Below are 18,639 nucleotides of genomic sequence, written 5' to 3'. Positions count from 1 at the left end.
TCCTCCTTCTCCTCCTTCTCCTCCTCCTCCTTCTCCTTTTCCTCCTCCTCCTCCTCCTTCTTTCTCTTCCTCTTCCTCTTCCTCTTCCTCTTCTCCTTCTTCAGTTTCTTCCACCTCAATTACAATTCTTCCCATGCTTAGACTAGTGCTGAAAAATCTTTTGCTATCAATGAACAAAAATTTCATTTACTGTTAGCATGGACATGAAATCATTTACTTTTATGACTCTGATACATGGCAGGAATATTGGAATTCTCTCTTTCTTATGGTTAGATTAAAAGACAACTTCTCATGTCTAATATGGTCTAAGAAGGTGGTCAAACTAGCCACACCATCTCTTAGTTACTAAAACATTCTTATTTCCATTTTCAACATTTATTATAACTTTTTCACTTTATTTCAAATTGTGAATACAAATGAGTCCTCTGGTTATTCTCTGATATTTCAAAAGAAATTATTGAGTTCTAGAGAAACATCATTGTCTTTAAGTGAAAATTTCTGATGAGGGCTGGGAGAAAGAAGAGAAAAATCAAGAGTTAGTCAACATATGACTAAAATTCTTACAAATGTCTTTGTCATTCAAAAAACAAATCAACATAGACCTTTTCTGCTTTGTCACCTTCTAAATATAATTATTTTGGTTACCTTTAATTGGAAAATATTCCTGGGTACTATGGATAAGTTTCAAAAAAATGGAAAGATAGCTTCACTGTCAACAAATTCCTAAAAAACACATTTTTATTTGGAAGGAGACAAAAAGTTGAGAAATTGTAAAGGTATTCTACCATTGATTGGTATAACTATCAAAAAATTTAGTTTCTTCATATGAATCTTTTGTCTCTTTTTAATATCATGATTCACTCTATGGTTCTGGCAAGATGTGTTCCTTAATGAAGTTATATACTTTCTTCATATAATCAGTGTATGGATTTTCTCTGTGTCATTTCAGAATGTATTATTCTTTCTTACTATGTCTTATTTTTATTTGGCATCTTTTACAGTTCATGGTATATAAAAATATTAATGTTTTTGTTATTTTGTCACTACTCATTTTGGTGAATTTTTTTTTTTTTTTTTTGTATTTTGTAGGGAAGGCTCTACAATGTGTTCAGAGTCTCACTACTAGATAGGACTCATAGTGATCCACCTGTTTGAAGCCTCCGAAGAGCTGGGATTATAGGCACACGCTACCACACCCAGTGTTAATTGTAGTCTCAGAACACCCTCTGGGCAGGCCCAGGGATTGAACCACTGGCCCCTGTGCCTGCTTGCAGGTACTTTAATCTGCTGAGCTATTTGACTGGCCCTTAGTATCTTAATAGAGTTCAGCCCACTTTCTTTAGATTTCTAATTTGACACATATTTTATAAATAATGTTACCTTATAATATTTAAAACTTTATATATTTTTTCATATTACAAAATTTGATAGAATTATTCCTACATTAGTTGAATAGTAAGTATTTTGTGGATCTATTCATTTTTTCCCATTAGATTTCATTATCAGGCATAATACTGAGAAAACATATATTTCTTTTAGTAACCTATTTTTACCTTTATTCATGTCATTTTATATATCTCTGTAACTAATTTAGCATACTGTTACATTTGTTAGCTGAGTAAATTAAAAAAGTCAAATGAGATAAATGAAATCTAATTAACTTGAGTTGCTTGTGGAGGGATTGTTCTTCACTAAGTTTGAAATTTATGTGTAATAACTTTGGTAACACTCTTTGAGTTATGAAACTCTTTCATGAGAGCTCTAGGTGTTGACAAGTGTATGGTTAAAACTTTTCCAAGTGTAATTTCAGAGAGGACAGCTCATATTAAAAATAAATTCCCTCTTCATGGGAAAAAAAACCTTGAGAGTAAACAAAATTGTCACGCTACTACTATTTGTTTTTTAATCTAATGTTACATTTTACCAAAGATCAAATAATACAATCTCCCTTACTCACTATCTAAAGAAAATTTTTCTTATATAGTGTCTATTGACCAACTATGATGAGACTGTGACTCAGAGATAGTTGTACAAAGGTATATGTGAGTGGATTTTTGCCATAATTTGATAATAGTATGTGTCACCTCTGATCAACTGATGAAAGGAATTATTAATTATTGTAGGATATGGGGCAGGGGAGATGGATCACTGGAATAAGCCCTTCTCTGACAAGCACAAGGGCCTGAGTTCAATCCCCAGTTCCACCAAAAAAAAAAAAAAAAGTATTATAGGACACTCTCCTTTAGAAAGTTAATTATGTGGGATGGCCAGATAGCTCATGGACTAAAGTGCCTGCTTAGGCAGAGCGCAGCAGCCAGGATTTGATCCTCAGCATGCTGTATCGGCCCCTCCTACAGGGCACGCTGAGACAGCTATTGAGACTGGGCATGGTGGCACACCCCTGTAATCCCAGCACTCAGGAGGCTGAAAACAGGAGAATCATCACTATCAATTGGATCTTCATAGTGAGACCCTGTAGACCCTGTAGACTCTGTACTAAATACAACAAATAAATAAATAAATAAAATGTGATGCATTAAATATTTACATACACTATGTTAATTGTATATTCTCTAGTTCAAAATATTGAGACTGATAGAATCTATATATTTTATCTCTTCTGTTTCTTTCTTCTTTCTTCCCTTTATTTCTAGTATAAAATCTTATATGTAATAAAATTTAAAATTATCTTCAAACACAATGCTAATGGAACATAAATGTGCATATGTAATGGCTAATGTGACACAACTCAGACATAAATTAAAAAGTAATGCTTGAAATTGTTACTGAAGATAACGCACGTTACATCTTTTCCTTTTTTGAACTTCGTACAAAAATAAAATATCCTGTCTCCCTGGCGCTTGTGTTTTCATAGTTTTCTCCTCTTTAAGCTCCCTAGGGCACTGTTCCAGACCACCTTAAGTTTCCAAATAGAATTGTATGACTTAGGCATAATAGCATCTGACAGCAGCAGAGAAACAGGCGTTCTTAAAGAATTTATGGATTTCTCACAATGCTATCTGGGATGCCACCTCTGCCCACATCACTGATTCATGAGTTCATTTTTGGCAAGACAGCTGCAGAATTACTTTTCTACAGAGGACTGATAGCTTCTTGGGGGAAAGCGGGTCAGCTTGTCACTGAGTGAATATCATGCAACATAAAGGCCGAGCGGTGTAACGCTATAAAAAGTCATCAAGTATTTCACGAAATGAGGTTCTTGCTGCTTGGATTCCATGGGTAGCAATCTTTCCTCTGATTACCTAGAGTCCCTTCATCCCTCCCTGGGCCTTCCCCTGCCTCTAGCTTACCACTTCTCCTCTAAAGGGGATTTGATGATCTGTCAGCTCTTCTATTGTTCTTGGCACCCTCTTGCACAGCCAGCCTCTTGAAGTAAACAAAATATCTAAACAGCAATAACAATGTCAACTGGTCTTTTGCTTTGCCAAATTTCATAAGCTCAGTAAACTTTTCCAGACATCGATAGCATTACAGCCAATTCATATGGTTGTATTTCTGTCAACTACATTTCAAAATTGCATTTAAACTCTTAAAAAGAATGGCTTGTCTTGCTCAGAACTTGAGTCACAGGTAGCAGACATTTGTCCTGACATTCATATTTATGCCCAATGTTTGGTTCTTGACAAGCATCAGTTCCTTTGAGAGATTGAAAGTACACCAAATCAGCTCAAAATAGATTAAAGCCTTAAAGATAAAACTTGAAACTGCAAACTCCTTGAAGAAAATACCAGGAAAATCTCCTTGCCATTGGCCTTCTCAGTGATATTTTGGTCATCAAATTCAAATCTCAGGTGGCTGAAGCAAAAACCAAGTGAGACTATATCAAACTAAAAATCCGTCGACATAATAAAGAAAACAACCAACTCAACAAGAAGGAAATCCAGGGAGAAGAAAATCTCCAGATGGAAGCTATAGTCTGACACTTCATAAAGAAATAACATGACAATATTTAAGGGACTCAGACAAACACCAGATGAAGAAATTTTTTAAAAGGTAATAAAATGATAGTAATAGATGTTTGGCTGAAGAAGATATTTTAAAAATGGCCACCAGGTCTACACAATTGTGTTCAACATCACTAGCAGAAATGCAAGCCAATACCACAGGGGAATGTCACCTGCTACCTTATGATAAAAGCACTCCTAAGTAGTAGTGAGTGTATAGCATGGTATAAGTCCTGTTCCTACATGAAGCACCTAACCTGCAATTTAAGTGAGGATAGTTTTATTTAGCACACAGTTCTAAAACTTCTGTCCATGGTTGCCTTGCTCAAGATTTTAAGTTCATGGTGGCCAGAAGCACAACAGGGGGACAGAGGCAAAGAAAAGCAAAAGCTAGGAGCTAGATGTGGACCCAAAGTCACCCCTCCATGACCCACCCATCATGCCCAGAAGTGTGCTTTACTAATGCCTTAGGTGGATCTCCTGCCAGTCAATCAAGTTAACAAGTAAGCTAACAACAGACCTCTAGAAAAGAGAATATTTGTATAATTGTGGGCACTTACATAAGAGTCATCCTCATTGAAAATTGTATGGAACTTTCTAAAACATTAAAATTAAAACTAACATTCATTTTCCTTTTAGCTATATATCCAAGAGAAATGCAATGAGTAGTTCAAACAATGACAACCTTTTTATACTCATTTTAAGATTATTCACAATGACTAAGGTACTGATACAACCTAACTGTCAATTAATGGATGAATATATAGAGAAAAATAAGACCTAAATAGTGCATTGCTATTCAGCTTTTTTTTTTTTTTAAAAAAAGGAATGAATTCTGTTATTCTCCACAACTCAAATTGATCTGAAGATATTTATTAGGTGAAATGAAGCAGATATTGAAAGCTAAGTGCTACATAATCTCATCTGTAGGTAGAATCTTCCCTCAGCATTCAAGAGGGATTGGCCTCAGGAACCTGCAGATGCCTGAATCTAGATGCCTGAATCTCAGGTATCTTACATAAAACGCAAAACTATTTGCACATAGCTCATCTTATGCATATTGTCTGCTATATATGAGTCATCTTATTTACAATACCTAATAAAAAGCAAATGGTGTTCAAAACCATTACATTATATTTTTTAGAGAATATTTATTTAAAACATAGTGTGTCTGTACAAGTTTAGCAGAGTTGATTTTTTGTTTGTTTGTTTTCTTTCATACAGATTTGGATCCATGGTGATTAAATTGAAAATGAACTTACATAGACTTATTTCAAATGGAACTTGAGAGGAAAACTGTGATTAGCAGCAGTGGAGACAGTGGGTAAGGGGTGGAGAATGTTCACAAAAGGCTGTAAACCATAGTCGTGTAGAGTGAGTAAGTGTACAAATCTATGTGTAGTGTGGTGGTTAAGTCAATAGTATTGTATTTGCCACCAGATTCTGATACGAGGAAAAAGTACACATACTTATACATTAATGGCTAACCCTATGAGGAGAAAATTGTTAATTTACTTACTGTAGAAGTCATTGCACTCTGACATCATAAAAAATAGCTAACTAAACAAAATTTCCTTAATTTGTTTACTGTAGAGGTCATTTTTCTCTGTACACGTCCGTCAAAACTTGCTGTGCACTTTATATAGGTTCTATTTCATGAAAAACAATAAAATAGCAAAGAATATTTACCGAAAGTTTAATAAGTCAAATCTATGAAATGAATATAACTATTAATCTCATTGTAAGGATAAGAAATATAGCCTTCAAAAAAATAAAAGAAAGAAAGATACCTGGCCTTTAGAAATTTTAGATAAATTTGTCAAAGGTACACAGGAAAAAAAAATGATGATAAAGTTGTAGGCATAAATTTGACACATTACAAAACCTTGTACCTAATTCTAATGTCTATAAAAACACTTGCTACTTTCTTTTATTTTATGGAAAAAGGTAAAGTAAAATTTCATAACATAAATAGCATAATAACAGTTAATTCATTACATGTTGTTTACTTCAAATTAATTGCTATATTTTCAAGATATGGGCCTAAAACAATTCTCCAATTGAAAATACCATGATTCTTCCTTTCTAATGAACTAAGCAGCATTGATGATTTAAGTAACTTGCATTTACGTCTCTTTTCCTTTCCTTCCTTTTCACTTTCACCCATCCTAGTTCTTTTTTCATTTTGAACAACTTTTTCTCAGTTCACAACATCTATTGTATATTTTATTTTTTAATTGTTTTTTATTGTATTTTAGGACACGGTCTACAGAGTCTATAGGGTCTCACTGCATAGATTGGACTTGTAGTGAAACTCCTGTTTACAGCCTCCCAAGTACTGGGATTACAGGCACACAATGCCACACCTCATCTCAATCACCATCACAGCCTGCCCAAGAGGCAGGGCCCACACAGCAGGCCCCAGGATTGAACTCCCAGTCCCTGCATTTGCCTAAGCAGGCACTTCAATCTGCTGAGCTATTTGGCTGGCCCTATTGTATATTTAGAGCTTATTTACTGTTTCAGTTTCTCATGCCAGGGAGACAATATGATGTTCATACATGCAAGTCTGATTTATTTCACTACTAAGTATGGTCTCAAGTTGCATGCAAAAAAATTCTCAAGCTATCATTTTTGAGGCTTAGGTATTATTCCACTGTGTAAAAATACCACATCTTTTTTATCCATTCTTCCATTGATGGGCATGTGGGTTGTTTCCAAGATATAGCTATGACAAATTGTGGTGCTTCAAACATGGGTGCATGTATATTGCTGTGGTATAATGTTTTCATGCTTCTGGGAAGATACCCAGAAGGGTTGTAGCTGGGTTGAATAGGACCATTGATCCTGGTATTGTGAGGAATCTCCACACTGATTCCCATTGTGATTGTACCAGTCTGCAATCCCACTTAAAGTAGAGATATTTTTAAATGCAGTAACCTGTGTTTTAACTTTGATAAAAGTGTTTTGAGAAATTTTTAAATTTTCAAAATATTAAGCTAGTGTTAATATAGTATTTCTGAAAAGAATCCTAGAAAGTTTCTAATTTCTTGATGAGCTAAAACTTTAGCAAGAGTTAGAAGAGACATAGCACATTCTTTTCTACAGAATTTAGAGTCTGAATGTCTTACAAACTTCAACTTCTTTCTGTAAATACGATTGTTTGCTATTTAAGGAAATAATTAAGAAAGAAAATTAGATCTCTTTTTCCTAATGTGCTATGGTATAATTAAAAGTATAGTAAATAAGGATTTTTTCGATAGTCCAGTTAAATAGCATACCAGGAAAATTCATGGAAAGATCAATGTTGAACAAAAGTGTCTTCTCATTTCAGTGCAAAGATTTTTCCCATGCGGAAGTAACATTTGCACCTGTTACTAAATCCTGAGATCTGAAACACTGTGAACTCTTAAAATGAATAGAATAAAATCTTTTAGAAATTATATGAGAAAATCTTTATGCAAACCTAATATAACAATTATGCTTATTGTTAAGAAGTGGCACAAGTAGCAATCAGCATAAATGGAGTTATAAATGCAGGGAGTATGTATTATAGTGAAAATCAGAAGTGACTTGATGAAATGCTTCAGTGAAAGAATCAAGAATGAAATATTGTTTGAACGGAAAAGTATTTTAATTTCCAGGACATGTTAGAATGCTTTACTGGGGTGAAAAAAGAACTCTTAAAAATGAAAAGTCTGGGGGCTCGGGAGATAGTACAGTGGAATAAGTGCTTGCCCAGTAAGCGCAAGGGCCTGAGTTCGATCCTTGATACCACCAAAAAATAAACCAATAAAAAGGTAGTACTTTCCTTTACCTCTAAGTTATGTTCATAAATATTTTCAAGATTCTGATAAAAATATTTTTAAATAAGGAGCTAAGGGCAGTACAGATAATAAAATACAATAATTTTCATTGTTTTAAGGTTCAAAAATGAATGATTCTCCAGTTTTAAATATTTGTCTTTAAGAGTTTTGTGTATAAAGTCTTGCCAGAACTTTAATCTTTCCATCACAATGGTTTCATTTGAATATGTAATTTGTCTTTTTGTTGTTGTTGTTTTTATGGCCAGCTCAGCCTGTCCTGGGGATGTAGCTGGCACAACATGTGGTGCTGGGGATTGCATCCTGGTCCCCTTGGTTACTTATGCTTGCCTAAGCATGAATTTTAGACTAGCTGTCTAAAGCTATCTTGCTGGCCCATTAATATGTGATTTGTAACTAACAAACTTTCGTTATGTTTTTCTTTTGCTGATAAATGAATGTCATTTTTTTTTTCCTTGATGAGCAATCTTTATCAACAAGCTCTATTTCAAAGTCATTTATAAGAATCCAGTGCAGTGGAGCAAAGAATCCACTCTACTTATTTTCTGGCACAGTTGTGGATAGCATCTTTAGTAGTAACATTTGACTATTTGCAGATTTAAATTGGTGTTAACCTTGGACTACCTTGTCATAAATTGGACTGAAATTTCCAAAATGAACACCTCTAAGCATCACTACTCTTCATCGGAAAGCAGAAATGTGTGACTCCCTATACAGAGCTTGCTGTCAGCACTGGCTTGGCCTTCTGATTTGCCAGCCACTCGCTAGAGTGAAGGCCAGCATGATGCTGGCAGGGTTCCAATCTTGCACCCTGGACTGGGTCTTTTACCATCTTGAAATTCTGGAACCAATAACAAGATTGAATAGTAGATGAGCAGCAAAGGAGACTCTTTTCTTGGCTACAAATAGGAGAAATGAGAGTGCTTAATGCCTACGTTCTTTGTGTGCTGTTGCTAAATGGAAATAAGGCAACTTAATTCCTTCTATGCTTTCCTTGCTCTCCCTTCTTTTTCCCTTCTACTCATACCTTGATCCTTTTGCACTTTTGAACAAGTTTTTGTACCTGTATACAATGTAAAGTCTTTACAATTCTTGTGTGCATTTGGGATGTGTACATAACCCACCCCAATTATTTTTGATCTTTTATTACTTTTTTCCTTCCCTCCTTGCATCGTTCAATGATCTTTCCCATGAAAATGATCTGTCTTCCTACTTCCTATTACCTTTTTCTTTTTTTAAAAAAATTATACTTCATTTTTACAAAGTCCCTTGCAACTTTCAAAGTTCTCAAGGTAAGGACTGTAAGAGGATGGAGGGAAAAAAAGACAACAATCAGAAAACAGAAAACTGAGATGGAGCCCTCTCTCCTGATGGGAGAAGAAGGAAAGAAGGAAAGAAGGAAAGAAGGAAGGAAGGAAGGAAGGAAGGAAGGAAGGAAGGAAGGAAGGAAGGAGGGAGGGAGGGAGGGAGGGAGGGAGGGAGGGAAGCAAAGAAGGAAGGAAGGAAGGAAGGAAGGAAGAAAGGAAGGAAGGAGGGAGGGAGGGAGGAAGGAAAGAAGAAGAGGAGAACAGAGGAGAGGGGGGCCCCAGGGCCTGTAGTTTCTTCACTTATTCTTGGAAGGTGGATATCACCTGAAACATCTCACTGTGACAGCTTCCACACGTGTACTAATAATTTAAAAATTTAAAAATAAACACAATTAGGGGAAGGTGAAAATTCAGCTAGGCTAAGCAGCTGGCACAAGTTGAAGAAAGTTCACCTATAAGACTGGAGAAAGGCTGATTGAGAGGGAGAACTATTTTGAAAGTTGCTTGAGGAAAGTGCCTAATGACTATCTCATTTCTCTTCATTGTCTGTCACCATGGAATGACTTTTCCACCGGAAAGAAGCAGGGATTCTGTCCATATAAAAACATTTGCGTGAGGCTTTGCAGTTCCAACCAGCAGGCTACTCTGTGTTTTATGGAATATGGGTAAAGAAAAAAAAATGATTATAGAAAAGTCTAGAAGAGTTTTGTCTTGAAAAGTCTAAAGGTGAAGAGCTAGTTGAGACTGAATTACACATATGTTCATCCAGTTATAGGAGGCATTTTTTTTTAATTCAGAATGTACCCTAAGACAGCATGGAAGTGCTAACAGTAAAAAGAATAAAGGACTTTATTTTTCTCTTCCACTACTTTTTGTTGAAACATTAAAATTTGGTAACCCCATTATATATATGCTAGGAGATTATGAGAAATTACAAGAATGAACCAAAGTTATTCAAAATTCATTGAAAAAATATGTTAACAAGCAAAAACTATTTAGTTCTTTATCAATAATGTTGAGCTATTTTTATATACTAGGCAGTTTAATAAGCACTTTATAAATCCTGACTTTGTGTTCAATAATCTTATTCTTTTTTTTTTTTTTTTTTTTTTTTCTTATCTAAAAATAAAATTCTAATGACCTTTTCTTTACACTACTCATTTAAAAATTCTGGAAGAAATAAAAAAGATTCTTTCCAATGCACTCACACATCTGTATATTCACTTAGCTACGTCGTTCTTTGCATTTTGGGTGACTATGAAAGCACCTTTGTAAAACCATTTACTTGGATCTTTTGCTAGCAATCAGTTTATAAAGATGCAGGAAAAAGTTACAGATGAAATTCACTTCTCTTAAACTTAAGAGAATGCAAACGGCACTTTGTTAAAACAAAATAATACTGGCTGCTTCAAAGCCCTCTTAAAGCCTTTCTCAAATGTTAATTGAATCTGTGCATAGCTGGTGGCTGATAAGAACCAAAACATCTATACTTTTGCACTCAGAAGCTCTCTCTCAGGAACACCTTGTATGAAGAGATCAAAGTTTCAATCCATTTGTTAAACCGCATAAATTTTGAAAGCAGTTTAACCTACAAGCTCAGCTGCAAATGCATTTGGAGAAACTGAAGTGAGCATGTAACCTTTTCGGTACTCACAAAGTATTCGATTTGAAACCTAATGGCTTATTCAGCTGAAGAACACATTCTTCATTCTTGTCTCAACCACAGAACACAAAACTATTTACACAGTTTGATGTGGGCAGCATTTATCTGGCGACCTCTTCAAAAAAATGATTGTTCTCAATTTGTTTTAACAACTCAGTTAAATAATAAGTGACATCATAAACTCCATGCAGGTAAAGTTATACATACATATATACATATATTCACATATATTTTATGTGTATATATATGTATGTATATACATATATATAAATATATATAATATATACATATATAAAGTATATATATACACATAAAATGTATGTGAATTTCCTTGAGATCATTACCAAAATAGTAGATATATCTAACACTTGCAGATTTCTTCTTGATGTTTTGTGATTCTTCCGATCTTATTAAGCCATCTCTAACCAGCTATTTTGGTTCTTACAGAAATGTTGGTCACCATTTAGTACACTATTTTTTGAAAGATTTGCAATAAGCAGAATCATATTGTACTTACTCTTATACCCTTGTATATAAGTATGTTATAGTCAGTATGTTTATTAGTTTGAGATTAATTTATGTCGTTATGTATATCAGTTTTGTTTTACTTACTGCCAAAATAGTATACTGAATGCATAAAATTCAGTATACCAGAGTTTATTTAAATATTTAGTTTAGGCAGATATCTGAGTTACTTTTTTTCTATTCCCCCCCTAAAAAAAAAGATTCAACAAATATTTGTGTAGTAGAATTTTAAAAATTTACAAATTTATTTTTCCTATACAAATAGTTATGAATGAAATGGTTGTATAATATGATTGGTATGTGTTTAATTTTAATTTGAGTCGTTATTAAGTTATGTAACTGATTATTTTATAAATTCCTGCATACCACATACATGATGAGAGGTATTCTCTTAAGGCACTTTACCAAGAGATTGCTAAGTTCATTTGTTTTCGTCTTATGAGAGAGGCACCACAGGTATCAGTTAGTTACCTGCACAGTGACTCACTTGCCAGTCATGATGTAAATCGTTTCACTAAATCAAATGCACAAATAGTAATAAAAGCAAGCGAACAAAAATTTCTCTTTGTTGCATGAACTGGAAAGGTTTTCCATCCATTAAAGAAAATAATTTGCACAACTTCATTTGATTTAAAATCCTGATTGCTGTGAATGGCCTTGTGTTAATAAACAAAGGCATATAGGTATACGTTTGATATGCTCACTGACTTCCCGTTGGATGTATACTCAGAAACTGGCTCCGTGGATTGTGTAGTGTTATTTTTTTCGAGGAAATGCCACACAATTTTCCATAATGGCCATATCAATTTACATTCTTACCTGCAATGTATAGAAATTACTCTTTCTCTGCATCCTTGCCAGACATTTTAATTTTTTTTAATCTTTTTAATTATAAACATTCTAATCAAGATAATCTCATCATTGTGGTTATAATGTGCATTTTTCCCATGAGTATAAATGCTGAACAGTCTCTTCAGAATCCCTTCTTGGTCATTTGAACATCCTCTTTGGAAAAACAACTATTCAGAACTTTTTCCAATTTTTTAATTATTTTGACAGAATAAGTACCGTTATTTTTGTTGCCAAGAGAAATTGAAGAATGAGTATCATAATATAATTAGGTAGAGGAATAAATTCTAGTGCTCTCCAGGACAATCTGGTGACCATAAGCCAAAACAAATTATTATATACTTGACAGTGAACAAGAAACAAGTTTAAGGAACCCCACATAGTAATTACGCAGCTTTGATCATTACACATTGCATATGTGTATTGAATTATCACACTCTTATCTCATAAATATGTATCATTAGTAATGGTCAATTAAATGGACATATTTTTATAATGTGAATAGTTCCCCAAGTGAAATAAAATTTAAAAATCTTACAGTTGTGAAGTCATATAGCTTTAATGAAGTACACTTGAGACTCTCAGATAAATGGACATTCACATGCTAGGAAATTTCTCATGGTGAAGAATCATATGGGTTTTAAGAGACAGAGAGTGTCAGCAAAGCACCTAATTCCACTGTGTTACAGAGCAAGCCATTCCACTTCACTGATTCCTCTCACTGATCATTCTGCTTTCCATGAAATCAGTAATAACAATTCAAAACAAAATACTCATAGTTTTCAGCATAAAAATTTCTAATTGTGACTTTAAAATTAATCTATATTAAAACTATACAATCATGTGTTGGAAAGCTACATATAAAAGTTATAGAGAAACAAAACAACAAAGAGTTATGAAATCTAATGTCTTATGAGAGACATTAGATTTCACTTTTAAGTTATAGTGTGTGGATACCAAAGCAATAGACATTTTGCATGGAAACCTCAATGTTTGACTCCTAAGATGAACCCCAGGACTTTTTAGCTGAAAAAAAATACACTTGATCTCTTCATAATTGTATACTTGACAAAATAAATATTTGAACTCTCAAACATTAAAATGGCATGTTTAAAAATGAAGTGCTCATCTAAAAATTAATTTGACTGCTAATCAAAACTTCTATTCAATAACACCTTAAATAACCTGAAAAACAAAAGTTTAAACACTTAAGGAACTATCCCATGTCCCTGACTACTGTGAATGGCTAATGGAACTCTTGGTTCTATCTTTATTTTAGGAACAGTAAAAAAGCTCCATGTAAGTGATACTTGAGCTGAATATTGGCATAGATAATTCCAAAAACTCACAGTTGAAGATTTTTTCCTAAACAAAAAAGTAAATATTTGTCTTTAAAGTGAGATATTTTATTTTTATGTGGCTTTCAATCTTGTGGTCAGCTTTTGTTTTGCATAACTAGTCTTAAATATACTTAGAGCTACACATTTGATATGGGAAATGGACTGTGTCTTTTTTGTCAAAGCACAAATCCAAAACAATTCCATTTTGGATTGAAAAGACCTGGCTATCAGCTCACTGCACCACCCTGCTGCCATGAATCTCCTGAACTCCTCTGTATTTTTTTCCCAGAACAAAGCCATTTTCCATGTAAGAATCAAGGATTTTTAGTTCCAAACCACACATCCCTCTAATTTACCCAATAAGGCATCACTACCTCTTCTTGCCTCTTAAATTAGACAGTTAATAGATTGTAATTTAGCCAATGAATTTAAAGAACAGCTGCTTTCTATCCTTTGTGGCTCAAAACCCCACTTCCCCTCTGCTCCATGTGCTTCCTGCCTCACTGTTGGAATGTGCTTGTGCCCCTTTACAGAAGTAAAAATCCTTGTTGGGATTTCGTGGTGTTTAAGTACTTCATTATCTGTACCAGCAAATAAAGTCTGGGACTTAATTCCAACATTGTGATGAAAAAAATATAGTAAAAGCAAGATTAAGAAAATATTTTTGTAGCCATTAGTTCTTTTCAAATTTGTTGTCTCTTACAAATTTGAAACTTCAGAATTATTCATTATAAGTAGCCTGTTTAAAAAATAGCTTTATTCTCAAAAGAAGTTCACTGAGTTACAGGATGCTATACTACAGGTTCTCTTATGTCCTGAGTCTTCACTGACCTTGAAAGGCTAGTGCCAAAATGCTGACTGTCCTTGTAGTCCTTTTATTCTAATTTTTGGTCTGCAAACTTAACAAATTTTCTGATCAAGGAGATTATGGGGCCACAGAGAAAAGTGATTGACAATGTAGAGTGTGCCTAAGGAGAGTCACATGGAGAGAAAACAGTCTCTCAGGCTTTCACAGAGAGCAAATTGGTCAAGCAATGGCCGTGACTCATCCACATGGCTGATACTGACAAAGGATCTACAAACTGTGGTACAGGGTTTCAAGGTAAATCCTGAAGGGATTTGACTGACCTTGTCAGATACAAAAGTTACTTTTCTTGTTATATAGGTCTTGCTTTATCTTGGTATTAATCCAGCAGAAAAGTATAATAATGAGGTATGAAAAGTAAAGCCATATTAATATACTGAGCTATAAAAGGCTCAAGTCAACAACTTCTGACATTGCCAGTCCTACAGATAACCCACTACTATTATGGACTACTAGACTATATTGGATTATTTTGCTGAATTCATACACCTACAATATTTAAATGGTAATGGAATACCCATCTCTGACAAAACTAAACAAAAAAAAAGGAGGGATGCAAATTAAGGACCATTTTGTATCTATATATTCAAAATAAGATAGATATACAGAGAATTTCTCTTAATTCAATGAGAAGAAAGATTTGTGCTAATAGTGTTTGGACAGGATATCCTGTCTGCATGTTGTACTATGAATAATCCTGTTTTGAAACTGTCTCATTGCTATTTGCTTCTCAATAAAATTAATATAAAAGAAAGAACTCATAGACTAATGCCTTTGCTTCAAACAACCCATCATCTTCTTGGAGAATATTTTCTTGAGAAATTCTGCTTATTAAATTATAGTGAGATTAAGGAAAAGAACAGGGACAAGTCATTTACATGTATTTCTCTTTTTTTATTTGAGGAATCAAACTCAGGACCTTGCAATTGCTAGGCAAGGGCTTAAGCTGCAATGGTATCTCCCCAGCCCCCACATATATTTCATTTTATTATGGCTGATCCATTTAATATTTATCTAAGTCGCAGAGTTCTAGACTGATTAATGTATTCAGCATTTACATTATAGATGATGAAAGTTCAGAGAAGATAATTGAGTGGATACTGTTTACTTAGCACTTAGATACAAGATGCTATCACTGTAATTCTCCTGTGTCTTCTAATGAAAGAGACAAATTGACACATTCTTAATTAACTGCAGTGACATGTGGCTTTAGCAAGGGCTAACTGCTAAGCAGAATAATTGTTTCAACCTAAGAGTTTGAGGCCAGATGGGACAACATGGTAAGATGACATTGAAAAAGCAAATAAAAATAAATTAAAAAATCCACATTTTTTTCCTATAGAATTTCATACATTAATTACTCCCATAATAAAAGGATTCTACTTGGTTTGCATTATCTACTATCTGAATTGTCCTTAAGCACATAATGACAAACTTCAATTTTTGCAGTCATTTGGAATATAAACTGCATTGCCCAATATTCCTTATAAAGTAGAGTAGTAAGTCCAACTTTTGGCTGCCAAAATCCAATGCTTCAGGTGTACAATGTGGGAAAAGTCCCTCAAGAAGGCAGATATATCCTTTCTTCCACTTTTTGCTTTTTTCTTGGTGGAGTCTGGCCAAAGTGTCTGAAACTGGAATATCTTAGAAAGTATGGTAAACTAAGTTGAATGAAAAACAAAACAAAAAAAAAAAAAATACAGTAAAATCCCAGGTGGCAAGCATTTCTGTGGAAACACCATGGACTTGAGGTTGTTCTTAGAGGATCCAAGACTGCTGTGAAAGTTAGAAGCTTTCAGAGTCAATAAAGCTCTAGTTGAGCTACAAGGACTCAGGCATTTGCACACCCACCAATTGGATTTGTCCAATACTATATAACAAAGCTCCTGAAGTGTTGTACTACAGATGTCGATTTGTTATTAGAATGCCTTTGGTGGTCCTGAGGTCCTCAAGGATACATCTGCCTTATTGAGGGACTCTTCTCACATGGTACACCTGAATATAAAGCTAATCTTCTACTTACACCACACTGTTTATTCACCTCCACACATATTTCTAATGGAGAATTTATTCATTCTTACATAGAGAAGTTTCTAAAGAGACATCTACCTATTTCAGAGAAAATCAATTATGAGATTCCCTCTCTTCAAGTTTCTTATAGTCCATGACTATCTTTCAGAAATGGAAAACATTTTGACCACAAAGATGTGCAGATAAGATTAATATAAATTTTTGACTTATACAAGAGAGATGTCCAAAAAAGTGGCTTAATTTTTAAAAAGTAGATGATGCTTCATGAAGATTACAGTAAGTGATAAAACTCATGGAAAAATTAAATAGATTAATATTAGTATGTTGTATAGCTAAAATTAAATTTATAAGTAGCTATAAACTACTGTGTATCCATAAAAAGGGAATGATATGTAGCTATTAAAATGAGTGATATGGATACCATCTAATGTCTGAAAAAAGATGATTAAGTGAAAAAAAACAATTTATAGAAAAATATAGTCGAGGTTAATAATTTGAATTTTTAAATACATAGTGTTCAGAAATCATTTCTATTATGGGTTTAGCAGGCTTTTCTTCAACTCTAGGTAAAGAACTCAGAACCTTTTTCATGCTAAGCAAATACTCTAACACTCAATCTCCAGGTGAGTCCCATTTTATATTTAGAGAAAAAACTAACCCTGACTGCAACTTCTTTGGTACAGTATCTTTATTTGAACTGACATGAGGTGATCTGTGATAAAAATTATTTAAATAACTACAAATATGTGCAGACCTTGTTGGACAAATATCACTGTACTGGATTATAGACGGCACTCAGTTCACATAGGTAATATGATCTTTTATTGTCTGCCAAATACTTGATCTGTCTCCAGAAATATATTTGATCCAAAAAATTCTGGAGAAATACTACAGTGAAAATTTTCACAGATTTCGGATTAATAAAAATATCTATATTAACTAGATAATTTTTGTGAAACAGAATTTTATAAGCGTATATTCATTTTTAGGAAACACCCAGTGATGCACATTATAATCAATATTTTTCTTTTAACTTTTTGCTCTATGCATAATATATTTTTCATACACTTCAGTAATACTCAAAACTTATCATTATGATACTGGTTCTAATATTCTGAACTGTAGAAATATGAAAGTCTGCTTAAGGAATTTTGATAGACTAACTTACTAAATTTGTGAATGACACAGATCTTATTAGTACAGCTGCTTTTAATTTAGAAAAAGAGATGTAATGAATTTATCTATCTCCTACAATAATTGGAAGCTTGTAGTGATCTAATTAGAATAGCTTAATTAGTCCAGAGCCTGCCAGTTATCAAACCCTTGATAGATGTGAATGATAGTCATCATTATCAAATTTTTCTGAAGATATCTTTTCAAAACCAAAAATCCATGTCATCAGAAAAAAAAAGTTTGCCATCAGATTTTGTGGTATTAACTGACAACCGAGAACCTCTTTATCTTACATTGCTGTATCTCATTTCTTTCTAGGATGTGCCTATTTGAAGATTTTTGTTTTTCAATGAAATATTTCTTTTTTATTTTAAAGAGAATAAAAAATAAGTAAAAATCATCAAAAATGATGCAAATTTCAAAACAAGATGATAAAAATTCAACAATGGTTGTTATATTGCATTTTGTTATCTTCAAAGTAATTGTTTAGATTATCAGACATAAACATGTAAAATTGATCAAGTAAGAAGTATTAACTGTTCCATTCAATAAATCAGTAGAAAACAGTATAAATTAGAATGTCATTATCTTTCTTATCTTGTTTTTATACATGTGTAAATGTACGTATTTTCTCTGTTCCTTTTTATTTTAATGTGTTTAGTACAGGGTCTACAGGGTCATAGTACCCAGATCAGACTCCAAGTGATTCTACTGTTTTAAGCCTCCCAAGTGCCAGGATTACAGGCATAGGTCACCTTGGGCGGTCCCAGTCACCCTCGCAGTGTACCCCCAGCGGTGGGATTGTCACAGCCTGCTGGGGTCCAAGTCTGCCTAAACCGCTGAGTTATCAGGCCAGCCCCCTCTCCTTCAGGAGTTTATGTCCCTTTCCCAATATCAATTTTAACTTTTGGGTTTTATTTACCTTTCCAGTTTCTTGTAGAAAGGTGATAATACAATGTTTGAGAATTTGAAAGATGAGTAGATGGAGCTAAGGAGATCAAGATCACGACTCAGTTGTTTTGTGTTTCTGATTTTCTCAATGTATCCTTCATTTTCTTTGATTTCAAAAAATGTGTGCTCCATCTCTAATGTTCTAC

Source organism: Octodon degus, unplaced genomic scaffold (genome assembly GCF_000260255.1).
Source record: "Octodon degus isolate 3935 unplaced genomic scaffold, OctDeg1.0 scaffold00018, whole genome shotgun sequence".
NCBI classification, from domain to species: Eukaryota; Metazoa; Chordata; class Mammalia; order Rodentia; family Octodontidae; genus Octodon; species Octodon degus.
The sequence above is the reverse complement of the archived record's forward strand: the minus strand, read 5'-3'. Positions refer to the sequence as shown.